We start from the raw sequence: 13,845 nt of genomic DNA on the forward strand, positions 1-13,845 counted from the left end.
TGCTTCATGTGAACACACCGAATTCAGGAATCCCAGCTTTCCCTGGAAAGTAGGGAGTGGGAATGAAAGATGGAGGACATTGAGAAGCAATGGATTTTGCAGATAACAGGATAAACACGCACTATGATCTCATCTTCCTGCTTCTTCCAGATACTGAATACTGGAATGTGCAAGAGTTGTTCCCATTAGCAATTATCCCCAGTCACACTCTCCTTCCAATCTTTTACCCGTTGCTTAGATTTCAAACTGTGCACAATTTCTCACTGGCTTTCAATGTGAAGAAAGCGGAGCTGCGAGAAGCTAATGTTGTTCAGCAGATGTAACTCAGGAAGATGTGAAAATTAACATGATGGAATCAGTGAATTTTACAACACAGGAGGAAGCCTCTCGACACGCCGAGCCTGTGCCGGCTCTTTGGAAGATCAGTCAGTTTAATCCCACAATCCAGCTTTTCCCCATCACCCTGGAAATCAGTCCTCTTCTCTTCTCACTATTCTCTGTTTTATAATCCCTCAGATAATTATGTATCCAGGCTGTCACTGGTCCTTTAATTCCATCACTTTAATTTTTCTAACAATTTGATTATGTGGTATTTCACCAAATGACTTTTGAAAATCCATCTCCACAACAGCAACCACATTACCACTGCCCTCATCAAATGTCTCCGTTACTTCATCAAAGAACACATTTCATGAGAAAAACACAAACTGCCACGAAATCAAAACCCAGTTCCTCAATTCACATTCCTTGTCTCCGATGAATCCCCATAGAAATATTATCAACATTCCGCCGCTGTCCTTCCTCAGTCCAGTCCTGCTTTTGTAGTGTGTGTCTGCTGAGCGGTCACTCAGACCTAAATGTATAGACTGAGTTCAAGGTCCAAATGAACATTGATGCGAATGGAGCATGTGCAACCTAGAATCAGCGGTGGGAACCCAGAAAGGCTTTAAGAACATGAAAGTGAATGTTACAGTCGGCTAAGCTGCAGTAAAATGAAATGGAAGGAAATCAGTATTAATAGTGGAAGGAATAATCTGAGAGAAGAGGTGGGTTTGAATGTTGGAGCCTGAAGCACAGGCATGTGTAAGTGCGATGATGTAAAAGGAGACAATAGTTTTCATCCATCAGGAAGAAATACATTTTCATGGAGTAAAGATTGGTTATTTGCTGCATTCCATTATCAGGTACTGCAGCCGATTTAAGACACAAAGCAAGCTCTGTCTTGATCAGTGTTGCTGTGACCACAACACAGAGTATTCACCATTACACAGTCACAGTCCCACTCAATCAGCTGCGATAGTCTAACACGGATTGTTAAACAAAGATCTTTTTAGTGAAGATGATCTTTCCACGAAAACTAACAGACCTGGTGAATATTTCCAACATCTCCTGCTTTTATTTCGAACTTTCCATCTGAGCAACTTTTCTGATGATATAACACAAATGATGACAGCATTGGGATTGGAAACCCCGTCTCTCATAAGACTGGAACATAAATCCACATAACCACGCTAATAGAGATTAAATTCTAGCACTGATGACTGATAATTAAAAGTGAGTTTTCTTGCTGTGCGCTCTCTGAGTCCAGGGCTTTGTAATGAGAATGAAGGAAATATGAGAACTTTCTGAGCCGTGTTCCCGGGACGATGTGACCGAGAGGTTCAGTCGATAGCCCATGAATCCATTACACCTGCACACATGGTTTTGAATTCCATCCTCATGGTTATTGTGTTGAAGAAGAATGTGTTCTTTTATTCCTTTTATCAACACATCCAAGATTCCTGAATCTGAGTTCCATCCTTCCCCAGGCCGCAGTGGGGGAGTTATGTATTGCTGCCTTACTCTGTTTGCTCAAATCTACAAAAAGATCATTTCAGCCCAAACTCTTTATTGCAGGGAGATGTGGAGAGTGTAAGATCTGAGCTATGTGAAGTATCAAAGTGGATAATTGTATCCTGGTGAAAGGAATATCTCTCCACAGATGCTGCCTGACCTGCTGAATGTTTCTAGCATTGTCTGTTTTTAATTTTCTGCTTTCACGTTAACGGTTTTCTTTTATTTTTTGTTTCCTTGCCCCAAGGGCGCAGCTCCAGGCACAACTTTTCTGTGTTCTTCTCACACACAAGTTTGCTCTTTATTTTTCTGCACACGCTGTAAAGTCAGCCGTTTCCACACACATCGATCTGTGGCATTCAAAACCCTTTTCTCATAGTTTCAGAGACTCGACGTGTTTCTTCGTGAATTCACAAGGATATGGGGATTATAGAGGCTGAGAGGGAATATAAGGGGTTAATATGTTATCCAGAGGATCTAAAGACTATAAGTGTGTACAGTGACAGTAAGGGACTCTCAGAGTATATCAAAGAAATAACAGAGCATATTAGAGAAGATCATGAGCTAAAGGAGATTCGAGGTGTTTAAGGAAGGGTCAGGATCTTTCAGATAGGGTAAAGAATGCTCAGGATGTATTAAAGAGGATAACGCATGACCAGGTTGCATCAGATATCCCCATCCTCAATGATAGGGGAGCCCAGCACATCACTGCAAAGGACAAGGCTGAAGCATTTGCATCCATCTTCAGCCGAAAGTGCTGAGTGGATGTTTCATCTTGGTCTCCTCTTGATGTCGCCAGCATCACAGATGCCAATCGTCAGCTAATATGATTCACTCCACGTGATATCAAGAATCAGTTGAAGGCATTAGATACTGCAAAGGCCCTGAAAACATTCCGAAAATAGAAGTGAAGACCTGTGCTTCAGAACTTGCCGCTCCCCTAGCCAAGCTTTTCCAGTACAGCTACAATACTGGCATCTACACGGCAATGTGTAAATTGCTCAGGTATGTCCTGCACACAAAATGCAGGACAAATCCTACCCGGTCATTTCTGAGTCAATGTGGTTCACATTTTGGAACTTTGCAGCAGACATGTTTGCTGTTCCTTCCTCCTGTTCCACCTTGATTATTTCTGCCTGTGTGTAACTGAGGCTCCGTTTTTGGGTATGTCTTGTCCAGGTGTCCTCATCACACAGATTGCAGCACTTACTCTCCTTCCAGTCCTTTGTCTGGTGGCCTTCCTGCTTCCAGCTGCTTTGTATTTGGCCGCCACGTGTCCTGAATCTCCACATAACTGCATTTCCTCATCCCTGGACATGATGCAAGGTGAAGGACCGTGAGGCTGTTTTGGAAAGTATTTGCACTTGGGAGTGTGTAAAATCGAAAGGTACCAAAAGGAAAATCTAGTCTCCAGCTTTGTGAATCTTTAGAAATGCTTTGGGAAATGGGGCTGTTACTTTATTTTGAGGTTGTTCTTGGAACAGAGATGGCTAAGGGGAGATCTGATTGAAATGTACAAAATGTTGAGGGGCCTGGGTTGAGTGGAGGTGAATGGCCTATTTACTTTAGCAGAGAGGTCAGTGACTCGGGGCAGAGATTTAAAGTGATTGGTACAAAAATTAGAGGGGAGATGAGGAACAATCTTTTCATCCAGAGGCTGGTGGGGGTCTGGAACTCACTGCCTGAAAGGGTAGTTGAGGTAGAAACGCTCGACTCATTTAAGAGGAGTCTAGATATGCATCTCAAGTGTCATAATCTTCAGGGCGACTGACCAAATGCTGGAAGGTGGGAATAGAAGGGGTGGATCATTTTTTGGCTGCACAGATGCAATGGGCCAAGTGGCCTCTTTCTGTACCTTAAACGTTCTATAATTCCGTTATTCTAAGATTCAAGATGAGAGCACAATGCACCACATTTAAAGCAACAAGAGAAAAAAGAAGTTTCTCTCTATTTCCCCGACTAATTCATTTCCTAATCCTAAAATACTTAATCAAATCACCCATTAACCTCCGATATTCCAAGGAATACAGGCCTGCTTGAATGAATCGCACCTCAGAATTTAACCATGAGAGCCTTGGCTACATTCTGGTGAATTTTCACTGCCCTGTTTCCAAGGCCAATGTGTATCCTTTATAAAGGGCTGAGACCAAAACTATACACAGTATTCCAGGTGTGGTCTAACCAGCTGATTGTGTAGTTGGAGCAAAACGTCTCCTCTATATAACAGAATAGAATTGAATCATAAAATTGTTACAGCACAGAAGGAGGTGTTTCTGCCATTCATATTTATGCCGACTCTCTGCAAGAGCAATTCAGCTGGTCCAACACCCCCGCCTTTTCCATGCAGCTCTGCACATTTTTTTCCTCAGATAATTATCCATTCTTTTTCTTATTCGTTATTGGGATATGAGGGTCCCTGGCAATGCTGGCATTTACTTCCCATCCCTATTTGCACTTGGGAAGGTGGTAGTGAGCTGCCTTCTAGAACCGCTGAAGTCCATATGGTGAGGTACATGCACAGTGCTGTTAGGGAGGGAGTTCCAGGATTTTGACTCAGCAATATAGTTCCAAGTCAGGATGTTGTGTGACTTGGAGGGAGGCATGCAGGTGGTGGTGTTCCCATGCATCTACTGCTTTTGTACTTCTAGGTGATACTGGTTGCGAGTTTGCAACGAGTTGTGAAAGGAGCATTGGTGAATTGCTGCAGTACATCTTTTATATGATACACACTTCTACCACTGTGCATCGTCCTGGAGGAAGTGAACATTTAAGATGGCAGATAGGGTGGTGATGAAGCAGGTTGTTTCGTCTTGGCTGGTGTTGAACTTCTGGAGTACTGTTGTGACTGAAATTATGCAGGCAAGAGGAGAATATTCAATCACACTCCTGACTTCTGACTACTCGATGGTGGACAGATTTTGGGGAGTTAGAAGATGAGTTGCAGAATTTCCAGCCCCTGACCAACTCTTGCAGCCACAGTATGTTTATCGCTGTTTTAGGTTTCTGGGCAAGGCTGATCCCCAGGATGTTGGTGGTGGGGGATTCAGCGATGATAATGCCATTGAATGTCAGGGGGAGATGTTTAGATGCTCTGTTGTTGGAGACGATAATTGCCTGGCACTTGGGTGGTGTGGATGTTACTTGCCACTTATCAGCCCAAGACTGAATGTCGTCCAGGTGTTGTTGCATGTGGACCTGGACTGCTTCAGAATGTGAGGCATCGAGAATGGTACTGAACTTTATTCAATTATCGGCGAACATCCCCACTTCTGAACTTATGATGGAGGGAAATTCATTGATGAAGCGTCTGAAGATGGTTGGGCCTAGGACACCATCCCGAGTAACTCCTGGTTCCTGGTATTTCCTGGTTCCCCTTTATCTACCCTTCTAGTTACATCCTCAGCATTCTGTAATAAATTTGTCAAGCAAGATTTCCCTTTCGTAAAACCATGTTGACTTTGTTTGATCAGACTATGATTTTCTAAGTGCTCGTTCAGACTTCCTTGAACATCGATGAGAGAATTTTCCCGACCACTGATGTTAGGCCAACTAGCCTGCAGTTCACCATGTTAAATATATTAAACTGGGGTTCCAGTGGCGCAGTTGGTTAACGCGTGGTACTCATACAGCAGTGCAATTAGCGAGTAATGCCAAGGCTGTGAGTTCGAGCTTTACCTAGAGCACAAATTTTAGAGACAGGGAGCAATGTGAAGCAGCTCAGCAGTGAAGAGAGCTGTGATCAGTGAGTCTGAACTGACCAGAAGTGGAGAAAAAAATAATTGTGAGATGACATCACAGGAAGAGGAGCCACTTGTCATGAGCGCACTGCTGAACATCATAGTCATTTGCAGCACAGAAGGAGACATTTCGGTCCATGCTGGCTGTGCAGGGAGCTGTGCAGTCAGCCTCAATAACGGTAATTTAAAAACAGAATGCTGGAAATATCGAACAGGTCTGGCAGCATCAGTGGAGAGGGAAGCAACGTTAATGCTTCAGGTCTGTGACCTTTCCTCAGAACTGACCAAGGTTAGAACTGTCGCCAGTTTTAAGCAAATAAAGCGGCGGTGGGGCAAAAAATAACACAAGGCAAGGTGTCGATACACGCAGCCCTGCAAGCGTATGTTTTCCTCAGACTTCCTCTCGAAGTTATTGATCATTTCTCCTTCCACCACCCTTGTGGGCAGCGAGTTCCATGTTATTACCACTTGCTATGTAAAAACAGGACTTCCTCATATTCCCCCTGCATCTTTTCCCCCCAGATGTTGCAAGCTGTTTCCCAGACTTCTGGTAGCATTTGTTAATGGGAACAGTTTTTCCTTGTCCAACGTATCTAAGCCTGTCATAATCTGGTACACTTCTATTAAATCTCCCCTCAATCTCCTTTGTTCGAAGGAGAACAAACCCAGCTCTTCCAACCTAACTGAGAAACTAAAATCCTCCATCCCCAGAACCATTCGGATAAATCTCCTCTGCACCCTCTCAAGGACCCTCTCATACTTCCTGAAATGCTGTGGCCAGAACGAGACGCAGTACTCCAGTTGAGGCCTAAACATGCATTACAGAGAGATTCACAATAATTGTACTGAGTACTTCTATTTATAAAGCCCAAGATTCCATGTGCTTTACTCACCATTCTCTCAATATGTCTTGCCAACTTCAAGGATCTCTGCCCCTGCAACCCCAGGTCCCTCTGTTCCTGCACACTCTTTAGAACTATGCCATTACGTCTAAATTGCCTCTCCCGAATCCTTCTGGAAAATGCATCACCTCACACTTGTCAGTATAAACTTCCATCTGCCACCTTTCTGTCCATTCTGCTGGCCTATCTCTGTCCTGTTGCAGACTGTTCATATCATGCTCACTGTTTTCTGCAGCTCCAGGTTTGGTGTCATCAGCAAATGTTGATATTCTACTTTGTATTCCAAGATTCAAGTCATTTATATAAAGTAAAACAAAAACAGTGGTCCCAGCATTGACCCTTGGGGAACACCTCTGTCTCCTATCCTCCAGTTTGAAAAACAACCATTTCCTTTGACTGGCTGTTTTCAGTCCGTCAGCCATTATTTTATCAATTGGACACAGAACCCCCTTTTCCATGAGCCACAATTTTGTTAGCAAACCTTTAATGTGGTACCTTGTGAAATATTTTCTTAAAATCCGTAAAACAACATTCAACACATTCCCTTCATCAACTTTCCCTGCTACTTCATCAAAACATTCATTTAAATTAGGCATGCATGATCTGTCTTTTACAAATCCATGCCGACTATCCTTAATTAACTTGAACCTCTCGACGTGTAAATTGATATTTTCCCTGACTATTGTTTCGAATATCTTACCCACCACTGATGTTAAACTAACTGGCCTATAGTTGCTCGTACTGTCTTTACACATTTCTTCAATAAGGGTGTCACATTAGCCACTCTCCAATTCTCTGGCACCTTCTATCCTGACTCAAATTTCCAGAACTTGTGGGAAGTCCGTTACTTATCTTGGACTGAGTCTGAGGAGAGGTTTCTCCAACAGAGGCTGATTTTGACGTTGAGCTACAATTGAAATTTCCACATCATCAGAGATGTCTCTCTGTATCTGCCTTAGATCTGACCTCGGACTTTCTCTTGCATGAGTTTCTGGCATGATTTCTGTTTGAGTAACTATTGGTGCTCAACTCATAACCAAACTATCTGATTCATTCGACTCATTTGATTTTTCCCAACTTCCCTCTTTTTTGTGAACCTCTGAAGGTAAACCATGATCTATATGTACAAACCTAACCTTTCCACTACCAAACATCTTAACTAAATATGTGCGAGGACCACATCTTCTCCCACTATCACTGGTCACCACTTCAACCACTTGTGATGATGATTCTTCAATCTATCCTTCTGGTTCAACTTCAGACTTCTTTCTCCCACTCTAGCTCTCTCATGACTCTCTTTCTGTCTTGATTGTTTCTCTTCTACTAACAGTGTTAAATGTGGCTTCCGCAATGAAAACCTCGTTCTCGGCTGCCAGCCATGAAACAATTCAGCTGGCGTTATGCTGGTAGCAGTGTGATGGGTGTTACAATAGCTAAACAGAAAGTTCAGCAGTCTGTGATCCAATGATAACTGACTTTTGTTCAGATTGATATCCAGCATTTGCTTGACAAGAGCATGCTTAACAATCTGCACTGTGTGCTCTGCTGCTCCTTTGGAAGCAGGATGATACAGTGGAACTCTCCTGTGTTTTACACCATTTGTTCTCATGAATTATGAAAACTGCAATGAAGAAAACTAAGGTCTGTTTTCAGACACAGTTTCCTCTGGGAACCCATAAGCAGAAAACAAACTACACAAAATATTTGGAGTTTTGCCAGTTGTTCCTCGATTCATCGGAAACCCCTCAACCCACTTCGAATGTCTCTTTCTCAATGAACATCTGCTGTCCTTCTAATTCTGTAAAATCTATGTGCAGCCTCTGCCACACTCTAGCTGCCCATTTCCATGGCTGAAAAGGTACCGATGGCGGCTTCCTTTCTACTGCTTGACATGTTCCAGATTATTTCACTATGTTTCCAATGTCTTTCTCTAACTCTGGCCACACTAGACTCTTCTTCAAACACATCCCTAAGTGATCATCATGAAGATCACATCGCAACTGCAATATGTACTTTCCAGGGATTACAACTCTAGCTCCCCACATGACATAAATTTGATCAACCGACAACTCATTCTTATGCATAAAAAATGGCCTGTATTCTAAATCCAGTATCTGTGTTTCCCATCCATTTGTGATATAGTGGTATACCCTTTGCCAATATGGAGCCGATACGAGTTGTTCTACTAATGTCATCTGCTGTGACTGGAAACTCGTCTTCGTCTGAAGGCCACATCCCAGGAACGAGTAACAAAAACTGCTCTGTATGGAGAGGAATCACATGCTAGTTAAATCTCTTTGAGCACATCGTAATGCATAAGCATCACACCCTCTACAAGTTGACTTTTATGCCATTTGAATGCCTCATCACCCTCCTTTGTCCAATTCCACGGAAACCCTTCCTCAAGAGTTCATTCAATGGATGCAATAATGTCGCCAGATCTGGTATGAATTTACCGCAGTAATTTATGAGTTTCAAAAAAGATCTGAGATCAGCTGTGTTCTGAGGGTGTGACGCATTTCTAATTACTTGATCTTTACACTTGGCAGCATGCAACCCGTTCTTGTCTACTTTGTGCATTACAGAATTTTGAAACATTTCACATTTGTGTTCTGTCATCCAAACTCCATGCTTTTCGAAGCGTTGGAACACCTCTTTCATCTGCCGCCATAGCTTTGCTTGTTTGGAGCACGAATATGATTGTCATCCAAATAACTTACTACTAGCTCCATTCCTTACAAATTTTGGTTCCTCACCCTTTGGAAAATTCCACGGACTGAAGAAACACCAAATGGCAGCCTGTGAAACTGAAATAGACCCATGTGTGTTACGATAGTCAAGAATGACTTCGACTCAGCGTCTGACTCAAGCTGCAGATAGGCATTTGTCAAATCTAAATTTGAAAAAGTCTGAGTACTTCATGTTGAGATATGAATGTCACCTCAATACAAAAAAGCTCGCTCATATTTAACTTAAGTGCTGCTAACCAGTTTCTTCCAAACAAGGCTGGATTTTCACCTTTCACAACAATGATGGTCAATTTCGCACACTGCTCATTGTATGTGACCACAACCAATACACTTCCAATTTGGGAAATATTCTCTCCTCCATAACTGTGTAACTCTACTCATGATTTTTCCAGGGGATGTTGACTCAACTTTTCACGACACAGCGACTCTGAAATTATACTAACTGATGCACCTGTGTTGACCTCCATGTTGTATTTAGTCGTTTGTGGGACGTGGGCATCGCTGGCAAAGTCAGCATTCTTTGCCCATCCCTAATTGCCCTTGAGAAGGTGATGGTGGTGGTGAGCTTCCTTCTTGAACTGCTGCAGTCATTGGGGTTTAGGGACACCAACAGTGCTGTTGGAAGGGAGTTCCAGGATTTTGACCCAGTGACAATGAAGCAATGGTGACATAGCTCCAAGTCAGGATGGTGTGTGGCTTGGAAGGAAACTTGCAGGCGGTGGTGTCCCCATGCATCTGCTGTCCTTGTCTTTCTAGGTGGTAGAGGTCGCGGGTTTGGAAGGTGCTGTCGAAGGAGCCTTAGTGAGTTGCTGCAGTTTATTGGAGCTTCATCCAACGATACTTGGACCACGATGCTCTGTGAATTTTCATTGGACATCCTTGTGCATCTGATCACATGGATCTCAAATGATACCTCATCAACCTGCTGCTGTTTGACAACCATATGCAGTGAATGATGTTTCCTCCTGCCTGTGTTTTCACCGATGACCTTCTTGCGACATGCCTTGGCAAGATAACACTTCTTCTTGCAGCTATAGCACTCTGCCTTCACAACGGGACAATTCTGGGCTCAATGTTGGCCTCAACACCGGTAACAGGATTTTATTTAACCACTGCTACTACCCTGATGGCCTCCTCCCGTTTTCTTACTAGCAACACCCACATGAACACCACCAGTTGCCGTCATTGGGACCTTCTGCTTACTTATATGCAGCTTATTTACTTCAGCAGATGACTGACGGTTGTTAGCTCTCACTTCTCTCGAGTCAAATTCAGCCATGTCCATGGACAGTGCTGTTTGAAAAGCTATGTCAAAACTCACCTTTGGCAATGTCATCAACTTACTGTGAATGTGCTCACTCTTTAATCTGCAACCAAATCTGTCACACAACACACGCTCTTGAAATTCTCCAAAATTTACAATGAAGTGACAGCTTTTGGAAGGCCACAATAAACTCCCCAATGTCCTCATTGGGCAGCTGATTCCTTGTTCCAAACTGACAGATTTCTGCAATCTTCAATGGTTTCGGATTGTAATGCTGCTCAAGCTTAATCAAAATGTCCTTCAGTAGCGTGTCCTTTAGTTTTGCTGGGGTGAGAAAATTATTGAGCATCTCATACATTCCGGGCCTGCTTCAGTCAAAAATATCCCTCTGTCTTTTCCCACACTGCCTGGTTGACAGCTACATTATCAGGATCTTCGAGGGGATTGTTAACAGTGAAAAAATCTCTATCCACTCCACGTACACACTGAAAGACTCTCAGTCATGGTCATACTCCCTCAATCACGCAATAATTCCCTTAGACACAGCCATCTTGGAAGGTCAGTCCAATAATTTAATTACAATCCGACCACAGAATGTAATTTGTAAGCATTAATTTGTGCTTCCAATGGCGGGACTGTTACCCAGCATTCCCAGCGATCTACGAATATGCCCTATTCCTTCTACAGGAGCACAGCGCGCAGGTGCAGTACTGGACAGTATTTCGAGCATGCGCATTGTCTGTTTGATCACAGCGGTGTGAGTTCTCTGGTGCCGCATTTGCAGCTGGTAAGAGTTGATGGGGCACAGGAGAACCGGCGGGCGGCCGGAGAGGCTTCAAAAACACCTGGTGTCGGCCTCAAGCCCCGAATAAGTAGCTCCAGTTCCAGCATTTGCGGCTCCGGGGTATTCCCTGAGTTGCCCAGGTTAACGGCTGCTACCTCTCTGAAGGAAGCCATGAAGGTTTAGGCGCCGCCATCTTGAGTAGCGAGAGATGCGCATGCGTCTCCATCTTCTTGCCGGCACTGAGAGTAGGCGGGGCTTCAAAGTCCCAGTGAGCAGGAGGGAAAATCATTGATTCTTTGATTTGTTTCTCACTCAGCAAACAGGGGCTGGAATACTGAACCCAGCCAGAGTAGAGGGAAGGAGAAAACTGTCAGCGGAGCAAAGAAATCGTGCAAATGATGTCATGGGTTTGGATGCCCAGGGAGGAGGGAGAGCTGTGAGACGGGGATTTACAGCTTTGGGGAAGAAAAGAGGAAAAATGTTGCATTGAAGCTGGAATTGTCTGCTCTGAATTTCTATCCTGTACTGAGAGTGATGACCTTTATAACCTCCTTTATAACAGGGTATTAGAAGAGAAGGATTAGCAGACGGGAAAACTTAAACCAAGCATCACATCAAGATCTGAAAGAATCATTCGATTCATCAGCACCTGAATATCATCGGACTTTGAATGTGGAACAAGAAATGTTTGTTCTGTCTGTGGGAAAAGATTTCAAACATCAGTGTGACTGGAAAAACTGCAAGGCACCCACACCCGAGTGAGAGTGTTCCAGTGCACTGACTGTGACTGAGCTTTCACCAGTTACACAGCCTGAAAAGACATTACACCATTCACAGAGGAGAGAAAACATACACGTGTTCTGTGTGCAGATGAGGCTTCAACTGATCATCCAACTTGGAGAGACACAAAGACATCTGCACCATGGAGAAACCTTGAAAATGTGGGGACTGTGGGAAGGGATTCAATTACCCATCTGAACTCGACTCATCAACACAATCACACTGGGGAAAAGCTGTTAACCTGCCCTGTGTGTGGGAAGGGATTCCCACCTGCTGTCACACCAGCGAGTTCACACAGAGGAGAGACCATTCACCTGTTCCATGTGTGGGAAGGGATTCATTCACTCATCTAACCTCAATGAACACCAGCAGCTTCACACTGGGGAGAGACAGTTCACCTGCAATGAGTGTGGGAAGGGATTCACTTGTTAACCAACCTCAATTCACACCAACTTCTTCACACTGATAAGAATCTTTTAAATGTTCTGACTGAGAAGAGCTTGAAAAGCAAAAATCACATGATGCAGCACCAGCGAGTTCACACTGAGGAGAGACCGTTCACCTGCTCTGAGTGTGGAAGGGGATTCGCTCAGCCAATCAACCTGCTGAGGTTCACAAGTGACTGCAGGGTTTGGATTCTGCTGTTATTGCTGCTGTTAATCACATCCAGGACTGAACCATTTTGATTCTGATAGTTGGGGTTTGTTTTTGCTGATGTTGATTATCCCAGTAACTGGGCTGAAGTTTAATATTTGGATATATCTTCAAGAAATATTAATTTCTTCAAGATAAGTGGAGACTAATTGATGAGGCAGGATCTAACTGAAATGTGCAGCGGGTTTGAGGGGCTGAATGGCCTGCTCCAGTTCTATATGTACATTCTCCCCAGACTTACCCCACTCTCTAACTCTGCTCACCTGCTTGTTTCCAGTTGCAGTGCCTTCTCCCCAGTTCTCCCATGACTTTCCATTCATCAGTTGTGTTTCAGTCCAAGTCTATTCGGGACATAGAAACAGGAATCGGCCTTTTAGCCTCTCGAGTCTGTTCTGCTATTCAATGAGATCATGGCCGATCTATGACTTTACTTCATTATACCCAAATATTATTTTAATACTGGCTTCCCCAGTCTGTTACAATGGGATTGAAAAATGCCTTTCATTTACACTGTATCTTTAAACTAGGAGAGTGTCTGAAGGTGCATCTCAGAACATAAATGGAAAAATCAGACAAAAATTGACACTGAGCCAAAGAAGGGTAATTAGAATGACTGACTAAAAGCTTGGTCAAAAACGTAGGTTTTTAGTAGGGTCTTAAAGGAGGAGAGATGTGGACTGGCAGAAAGGTGTGAGGACGAAATTCCAGAGCTTCGGGCCGGTGACTGAAGGCACAGGCAATGGGACAGAAAGACAGTGAGGGCTGTGTAAGAGGCCAGAGTTGGAGGAATGCAGAGTTCTCTGAGGGTTGACCGGCTGGAGGAGATTACAGATATAGGGAGGGGTGAGGCCTTGAAGAGATTTACAATGAGAATTTTAAAATGGAGACATTAGAGGACCTGAAGCCATTGTAGATCAGTGAGCTCAGTAATGATGAATGAGTGGAAATTTGTGATGCTTGGAGTAAACAGCAGCAGAGTTTGAATGAGCTGCAGTTTATGCAGGGTGGGGGTGGGTGTCAATCAGAAGAGCATTAGAATAGACAAGCAGGCTGACAACACAGAAACACTGGAGGAGTCAAGAGAGGTGGTGGTGATGTAGAGATATGTGACATCAGCACACATGTGGAACCTGATGTCATG

The 13,845-nt window shown here is 43.7% G+C and overlaps 1 pseudogene; it reads right to left on the minus strand.

Annotated features, from left to right (window-relative positions):
• Window positions 1-13,593: 13,593 nt before the first annotated feature.
• Window positions 13,594-13,845, minus strand: part of LOC137348838 (zinc finger protein 271-like) — a 105,846-nt pseudogene continuing 105,594 nt past the window's right edge.

This window comes from Heterodontus francisci, chromosome 34 (genome assembly GCF_036365525.1).
Source record: "Heterodontus francisci isolate sHetFra1 chromosome 34, sHetFra1.hap1, whole genome shotgun sequence".
Taxonomy (NCBI): Eukaryota; Metazoa; Chordata; class Chondrichthyes; order Heterodontiformes; family Heterodontidae; genus Heterodontus; species Heterodontus francisci.